This window comes from Cavia porcellus, unplaced genomic scaffold, assembly GCF_034190915.1.
Source record: "Cavia porcellus strain 051 isolate PalLab524CR breed Dunkin Hartley unplaced genomic scaffold, mCavPor4.1 scaffold_1, whole genome shotgun sequence".
Classification (NCBI taxonomy): Eukaryota; Metazoa; Chordata; class Mammalia; order Rodentia; family Caviidae; genus Cavia; species Cavia porcellus.
The window spans coordinates 213,805,059-213,814,785 of record NW_026947484.1 but is presented as its reverse complement, the minus strand read 5'-3'; positions in this window follow the sequence as shown (position 1 = coordinate 213,814,785).

Sequence of the window (9,727 nt, the reverse complement as noted above, 5' to 3'; positions counted from 1 at the left end):
GAACTTCTCAACTTTCAGCCACACTTGACTGGCTCTGCAGGTCTTGGGCCTGCCCACGCCCACTTCCCAGCTTCCTGCCACATTTGGCCAGCTCAGTGGGTCTTGGGCCTGCCTGCGCCCTCAATCCTGGAAACTGGGCAGCTAGAGGTGAGTGTACCCGCACCATCCAAAGCCCTGGGAGTTTAAGATCATTAGTTCCACTGGTTAGGGAACTTCCCAGCTTCCTGCCACACTTGACCTGCTCCACAGGTCTTGGGCCTACCTGCGCCACCCCCAGTGACCTCTCTCAATCCTGAGAACTGGATGGCTAGAGTCCCAGGAACAGAGGGCATAGAAGACAACTCCCAACAGGCCCAGAGAAAGCCTTGGAACAACACTTGAAACAGGGAAATATAGGAAAATGACAAAATGAAAGACCAAAATGCAATCTCAAACCTCCAGCCCATCCCAAGAAACCTTAGAAGATATGTACATAGAAAAAAATATATGCCACACAGTTGAAATACCTGAAATAATAGCAACTGAAATAAAGAAGCAACTCTGGGAAGCTTTAAAGGAATTCAAACTAGAAATAACCTCCCAGGTAAACGAAGAAATGATAAAAGTAATGAAAGAGATGCTGAACACATCTAAAGAAGACACAGTTAAAAAAATTAGAGGAACAAAAGAAAAAGAGAGAATCCCTGGATGGACAATATAAGAGACAAACAGAATACATAAAACAGATTCAAAGACATATACAGAAAATCAAAAATTCCATTGAAAGTTGTCAAAACTGCCTCAATGAATAGAATTTCAGACCTTGAAGACAAAATTGTAGCTAGTGAACAGGAAAGGAAAAATTTTTTAAAAATAACAAGAAATCAGGAAATAATAATTCAACAGCCGCAAGATGATGCAAAGAAAAACAACATAAGATTGATAGGAATAAAGGAAAAAGAAGGAAACCAACACAAATGATATCAAGAGGATATTTAGAGAAGTAATAGCTGGAAGTTTTCCAAACATGAGAATGGAAACTGACATTAGGATCAGGGAAGCATATAGAACTCCAAATAGCCATAAACAAAATAAAACTATACCCAGACATATAATAATCACCAAATCAGAAATCCAACATAAGAATAGAATATTAAAAGCTATCAGAGAGAAAAGACAGGTCACCTATAAAGAAAAACATCTCATAATTACAGCAGACTCTTCAGCACAAACAATGAAGTCAAGAAGAGCATGGAGTGAAGTATTTCACATCCTAAAGGAAAATGATTTCCAACCTAGACTGATGTACCCTGAAAAACTGTCCTTCAAAATGGATGGAGAAATAAGATACTTCCATTACAAAGAACAGCTGAAGAACTTCATGACCACCAAGCCAACCCTGCAAGGAATACTGAAAGACAGTTTAGATACACTTAGGAAAAAAATCATTAAGCAAAGCAGACAATTAAACAGAATGGAAAGATAAAGATGCAACAGTAGAAAGATAACATGTCAACAATAAAACAATATATAACAGTTATAACCATTAATGTAAATGGCCTCAATTCAATAATTAAAAGAAACAGACTGGCAGAATGGATCAAGAAACAACATCCAACCATATGCTGTCTACAAGAAACCCATCTAACCCAAAAGGAAACTCACAGACTGAAAGTCAAAGGATGGAAAATGGTACTTCATGCAACAGGAACTCCCACCCCCCCAAAAAAAGCAGGAGTAGCTATTCTGTTTGCAGACAATGTGAACTTCAAACCCAGAATGATCTGAAGAGATAAAGAAGGTCATTACATACTGGTTGGGGGAAAACTTCAAGAGAAAGTGGTAACAATCTTAAATATATATGCACAAATTCCAGAGCACCCAGTTATACAAAGCAAGTATTAATAGAAATGAAAAATCAAATTAGCAATAACACAATTATAACAGGAAACGTTAACACACCATTGATACAAAGGGACAGATCAAGTGGACAGAAAATCAGCAAAGAAATAACAGAACTGAATCAAATGGACTTGATAGACATATACAGAGTGCTTCATGAAACATCAGAATACATATTCTTCCCAGCAGTACATGGGACATTCTCTAAAGTAGACCATATACTAGCCCACAGAACATATTTAAATGAATGCAAATGAGTTGAAATTATCCCATGCATGTTATCGGACCATAGCGCCATGAAACTAGAAATTGATGATAAAAGAAACTTCAAAAATCCCAAAAACACATGGAAATTGAATAACACACTCTTCAGCAATCAGTGGGTCACAGGGGAAATCAAAGAAGAAATTAAACAATACCTACAAGCAAACAAAAATACAAATACAACTTACCAGAATCTGCGGGATGCAATGAAAGTGGCCCTCAGAGGAAAATTTATTAAACTGAGTTCCCACATCAGGAAAACAGAACAAATACAAATAAATAACCTGATGCTACACCTCAAACATCTAGAAATAGAAGAGCAAGTCAAGCCCAAAGCCAAAAGAAGGGAGGAAATCATAAAAATCAGAGCAGAAATTAATGCAATAGAGACTAAGAAAACAATCCAAAGAATCAATGAATCAAAGAGTTGATTCTTTGAAAGAATAAATAAAATTGATAAGCCCCTAGCCAACCTTATTTTAAAAACAGAAGAAAAAAATTCAAACTCATGCAATAAGGAATGAAAAAGATGAAATCACTACAGACTCTATAGAAATACAGAAGATCATCAACACCGAATTCAAAAACCTCTACACATAGTTTTGATAACACAGAAGAAATGGACAGATTCCTAGAAACATATGAAGTACCAAAGCTAGGTCAAGAAGATGAATAACCCAATTTCTATTAATAAAATTGAAAAAATAATTAAGTCCTTACCTACAAAGAAGAGCCTAGGCCCAGACGGATTCACTGTGAAATTCTATAAGAAATACAAAGAAGACTTAATGCCGATACTCCTCAAACTCTTCAATGAAATTGAAAGGGAAGTAATCCTTCCTAAGTCATTGCCGGAAGCAAATATTACTCTAATACCAAAACCTGAGAAAGATCCAACTAAAAAAAAGAACTACAGGCCAGTCTCCCTAATGAACACAGATGCAAAAATCCTCAATAAAATATTGGCAAACAGAATGCAGCAAATCATCAAAAAGATTATACACCATGACCAAGTGGGATTCATATCAGGCATGCAGGAATGGTTCAACATATGTAAATCAATAAATATAATCTACCATATCAATAAAGCCAAAAATAAGAATCACATGATCATTTCTCTAGATGCATACAAAACTTTTGATAAGGTCCCACATGCATTCATGATAAGAACCTTACAGAAAATAGGAATTGATGGTCTTTATCTCAATATGATAAAGGCCATCTATGACAAACCAACAGCCAGCATCATACTAAATGGCCAAAAATTGAAGGCCTTTACATTAAAATCAGGCACAAGAAAAGGATGTCCCTTATCACTGCTCCTATTCAATATAGTACTGGAAATACTAGCCAGAGCAATTAGAAAAGAGAGAGAAATAAAAGGAGTAAAGATAAGAAAAGAGGAAGTTAAATTGTCATTATTTGCAGATGACATGATACTCTACATAGAAGACTCCCTAAACTCCATTAAAAGTCTCATAGATATAATAAATAAATTCAGCAATGTAGCTGGATACAAAATCAATGCTCAAAAATCAATAGAATTCCTATATACTAACAACAAAATCACAGAAAGAGAAATAAAAGAAGCTACACCCTTCACACTACCTTCCAAAACAATGAAATACTTAGGAATTAATTTCATGAAAGAAGTGAAAGATCTATATAGGGAAAATTATAATACACTGAAAAAGGAAATTGAAGAGGATCTCAGAAAATGGAAAGACATCCCTTGCTCATGGATAGGATGAATAAATATTGTGAAAATGCTCATTCTCTCAAAATTGTTATACAGATTCAATGCAATCCCAATAAAAATACCATCAACATACCTCATAGATCTCAAGAAATCATTCCTAAAATTCCTCTGGAACCAGAAGAGACCTAGAATAGCAAAGACAATTGTATACAGCAAAAGCAAGGCAGGAGGCATCACAATCCCTGACTTGAAGTTATACTACAAAGCAACAGTAGTAAAATCAACATGGTACTGGAATAAAACAGATCTGAAGATCAGTGGAATAGATTAGAAGATACAACCACAACTACAAACACACTCAACCACCTTATCTTTGATAAAGGGGCCAAACATGTTCACTGGAAGAATGACAGTCTCTTTAATAAATGGTGTTGGAAAAACTGGCTCTTCATATCCTGAAAACTAAAATTAGACAAAAGCCTATCACCATGTACTAACTTAAAATCGAAATGGATCAAAGATCTGAATACTAAAACAGAAATGCTAAATCTATTGGAAGACAAATTGGGTAAAAACCTTGAAGACATAGGGGTAAGTAGAGAATTCATGAACAGGAATCAAACCACACGGGAAATACTCCCCAGAATCAATAACTGGGATCACCTCTTATTAAAAAGTTTCTGCACATCAAAAGAAATCTACAGCATAGTGAAAAGAAAACCCACAAACTAGGAAAAAATCTTAGTGAACTGTCCCTTAGACAAAGGACTTCTGTCTAAAATATATAAAGAATTTTAAAAAATCAGACCCCCAAAATTCAAAGATCCAATCCAAAAATGGGCATCTGAGATGAATACACAGATCTCAGATGAATAAATACAAATGGCAAATACATAAAAAAATGTTCATCATCATTAGTCGTTAGAGAAATGCAAATTAAAACAACAGTGAGATTCCATCTCGATCCAGAAAGAATGGCCAGGATCAAGAAATCTACCAACAACAAATGCTGGAGAGGTTATGGGGAAAAAGGAACTCTCCTGCGCTGTTGGTGGGAGTGTAGAACTGGTGCAACCACTGTGGAGGTCAGTCTGGAGATTTCTCAAAAAGCTGGGATTGAAAGTCCTATTTGTTCCAGCTATTCCCTTCTAGGCATATTCCCAGAAGAACTGAAAGCATCATACCACAGTGATATATATGCACCTATGTTTATAGCAGCACAATTTGTAATAGCCAGGTCTTGGAAACAACCTAAGTGTCCATCAACTGAGGAATGGATAAAAAAGTTGTAGTATTTTATACAATGGAGTACTACTCAGCTATAAAGAATGATCACATTGAGATATTTATAAATAAATGGACGCAGCTTGAGACCATACTCATAAGCGAAATAAACTCACATGTATAAATACCGAATAGTCTCTCTAGTGTAAGAAATGGTAAGAATACATAAAAGTATGTGGTAATCATGATTCCCCATTAGATGGCTTTGAAGCCTTATAATGTTTTCATTCATTATTTGGAATGGTTTTATTTTGGGTTGTTTTATTTCATTGTCTGTGATGGTATAAACAGCTACTTTGAAGAAAACAAGACATTTTAATAGCTGGTGCTAATTCAATATCATCTTGTTTTGAAGTCCTACCAAGCTTTTGTTCTTCTGTCTCCATTGGTTTTATCATTTTGTATCTTATTGGATTTTTTTATATGTGATAGTATAAACAAAATTTTTTATGGACAAGCAAATAATATAGTAAACATTGTTCATTTTCTGTAAGTTGGTTCTGAATACCCTGTAATAATTCTCTTGAATAGTTTTATACTGTTTTGTTATGTTTGATACTATAGTGTATGAAGATATACTCAAATATTTCAAGGAAAGAGACACTATGGTAGGTACTGTTATGTCGGGTTGTCTTGTGGTGAAGCACTATGTTGCTTAAATTGTTCTGTTCTGACCTGGTTTGTTATGTCCTCTTTTATCTTAATCTTTTTTAAAATAAAAAAAAAATAGCTACAGATACCTTCAGATGCAGGAAAAATCAAACAAAACAGAACAAAATAGAACCAATAGAAACAAAATAATAAATTAAATAAAGGACTTCAAAATGAGATAACAGTAAACCCAAAATGGCTACCATAATATAGCTTGCTATCTTTGAAACAGCTGCCCATGCCATCAGATACAACAAAATCAGACAGAACAAAACAGAACAAAAGCCAGCTGAATGAAACAATTAAAATGATACAGAACTTCAGAACAAGACAATAGCTAATCAACAATGACCACCACCCTCAGAAGGAGATCCCCAATAGATGCTACACTGTGTATTGCCATCCTCTGAGTAGATGATCATACCACTGGCTTTAGACCGGAGAAGTCAGTGAAATAGGAAACACTACAAGTATTAAATTGTATTTCACCTCAATAGCCATGATCGCAGCCTATGTTTCTGCAGATCAGCTGGTTGCGTCTGGGGGTGGGGCTGGGGTGGGGTGTTGGCTCTTCTTGTTGCCCAGTCATGCACTGGAAGAGGCTGGTATTTGGTTCTCCCCCTAGTGGCCCATGCATGGCCCAGTTCACAGGGAGGCTTGCTTCTTGTTGATTTATTGTTATCTTCCCCCACAGTCCATGACTGGTGCTGACTCCCCCCAGCAGCCCTTGCGTATTGTCAATTCACAGGGAGGGCTTGTCCTCATCTTTAAATTGAGGGAGCAACTATTATATTTCATCCACAGTGCTGTGCTATAATCCATTGGAAAAGCCCCAGAAAGAAAATGTATAGTGGGAAAGAAAAGTAAATAGTAGATAATGGCATTTAATATTAACGATCATCCTTTAAAGTTCAGAAAACAAAAACAATAGCTGTGCCATGGATACACTGTGTATCAGTCAGTTATTGCCACAGTAATGCTGTATAACAAATGACTCCAAAACTTGGTGGTTTATAACATTCATGTATTCTTAGTCAGGTGTCTATAGATTGACTGAGGATTGAGTCGCTAAACTGGGTGCATTTGGACTTAATTATAACTTCAGATTGGGTTCAGGTCTCTTCCATATGTGTCTTATCTTCCTTGGATCATTAGGTGACCTGGAGCACATTTTTCTCATGACAGAGGTAGAAATGCAAGAGAAGAAAGTCGACACACAAGAGTCCTCTTGAAACCTAGGCTCAGAATTCAAATTCTTCACTTCTTACATCATTCTGCTGGCTAAAGCAACTCTAGCATCATTGAGCAGGGAAGTGCATTTCATCTCTTATGTGAGAAAGTGCAAAGTCAGAGGGTATTTGAACAACAATGCAACCTCCCAAGCAAACTTATTTGAAAAACTATAAAAATAATCAAGGAAAGGATCAACCAGAAATGCAGGATGGTGATTATTTCTGTGGGAGAAGTAAGGGAAAAGGATGAGAGAAGCATCCACTGTCAAGGTCTGCATTTAAGGTTTAGTGAAAGGATCACAGGCTTTGTTATCCTGCTTTGTAAGCTACATATGTTTTGTTATGTACATGTCAAGTATTATGTAATAAAAAAGATTTAAGTTCAAATAAATGAGGGATGTGATCCACTAATTGAGTCTCTTTTCAGGGCTAATGTTGTCCTTATAGTCCGAGGTTGGCAGGAATTGAGAGCTTTTCTTTGGAAAGGGATAGCTTTTGAATATATACCCACACTCCTGGTCCCCCAGCATCCACATTAAGAAAAAGATATCTACCCCTGTTGGTTCTGTCCAGGACCTGCCCTGTGCTCGTCCATGGGGAACATGTGAAGATAATTCTGTCCTTAGAACCGCAGGAGTTTCAAGGAAACAACTTGGATGGCAGCTGTCAGCTAGCATGAAGAGTCCTGGTTTTTATTTCAGGCTGATTTGGCCTCCTCAAATGAGACACTGACCAACCTTGGGTTAGGCAGTCTCTCTGACTCTAGTTCCCCAGAAAATGAGACACCTCTGCTTTAGAGCTTTGCTATAGGTCCCTGAGTCTGTGAGCTTCTGTTCTGAGCAGAGAGGCCCTGAGGCATAGTGAGTTATAACAGGCAATAACCTGTGTTTCAATCTTACCTGTCCTCAGGCAGTAGAGTTAATGTTTCCAATTTTCTTCTGTAATGTGAGGTGCTAATATTTTTTCCAAAAGGCAGGTTTGGTGGTTTAAGTAAATGATGTGTATTATGTAGCTGACACGGAGGAGAAGGCTCCAAAAATGTTAATCCTTCCCTCTCCTGCCTGTAGGTCCTAAGCAGCTCCTTTCTGGCCACGGCACAATGGGGGAAAGAGGACAAGTTCATGACCAGGTGTCTTCAGTGTGGATATTGGATCCCAGCTTGCTGGGCTCAGAGTGGAAGACTGTCTCAGGTGTGGGTAGAAGGAGGAGGCTGGTCTAGGGAGGGATTATGTTTTCCATTACCTAAACATCTCTGATTTCAGTCTCCAATTTGGGGAAGCAAAATAATTTTGGCCCCCCACGCAGTATCTGTCTCTGGAACTGATTATCTGCTTTGTTAAGTTCAGAGGCATTCTGATAAGGGTAATTGAATTAGGCTTCTTGGACTCCTGCAAGCCAGCTAGCTGCCATGGTAGGGGGTCCAGCCACCAGACCCCTTGGCATTCAGGCTCTCCCTCCTGGGGCTCACAGTGCCTTTGGGCTTGGCCTTTGAAGATTTGTGCATTGCAGGGAAGCCCCTCTACTCTCCAGAGACCCTTCATGCTCTCCCGGGGGAGGGAGGTGTCTTTGAATCTGTTCCCAGCCCCTTTGGTGGCCTCTGGAGGTGAGAGGCCAAGAAGCCTTTCCTCTAGGCTGAGGAATTTGTAAAGGTCATGGAAATGTCTGGCCAGGGACAGAAGAGCAGGAGGTCAAGGTTCAAATGATGTTGACCTAAATTTTTCCCAATTCCAGAAGAGCCTCCCCTAACCCCACATGGAACTTGCTGCCTTTCTCCCAGTAATCTTGGTCAGGCATTGTCATCTGAAATGCCAGAAGTCCGGACATTTGGGGATGTTGTCTACAGTAGCTATTCGTGTTTTCCAAAAGCACCGGGCTGCAATGAGAGTCATTTGAGTGTCAAGTGTTTCTCCTGATTGACCATAGTCGCTACATTCTGACATTGTACTCTTGGGATCCAGCACTAAAAAACATTGCGTCTGTTTGCTCTACAATCTTAGAAGTTAGGATCAAGCAACTTAATAAGAATTTATGTCCTTATGAAGTAGTTACATATAGATTGAAAGAAAAAATAAGTTTGATTTGATTCTCAAGTAGCCAGTTATTGCTAATGGGATGTAGGCACTATACGACATCTCAAAACTTGGACTCTGATTGGGCACTGATTCTCTCATCTCTGGCCCTGTGTTGACTTTCATTCAGCTCTTGTTTATTTATTATAGCCACTTCTAATGGTCCAGCTCCTCAAAGATACGCTATCATCAGAGGGAATGTAGTATGATCTAATGTTAAAATCGTTAAACTACCTTGAACCAGTAGTTTACACTATCTAATAGATGTTAGGTAACTTTATGTTTCTCTTAAAATTTTAACCCAAATCCCCCCACAAGTTTGCTTTGGCACCCAGAGTCACAACTGTAGCAATAATGTCTGAGAAGTTCCTAACATGTGGGTGTTTTACAAACGCAACTATTATTACTTTTTTTAGACTTTTCATGTCCCTGTTAGTTGTCTTATGATGGAATTGCCATAGCAACAGAATTGGCTACAGTCTCACTGATGGCTGTGGCTAGAACATAAGTGTTTGGTAAATGTTTCTTGAATGAATAGGTGAGTGGATGCCTTTTGAATCATCGATTTTCTGATTCATCCATATTTAATATGCATGCATGCACACATCCATGCATCCAGTAAAAACAGATAACTGACTTCTCTGTCA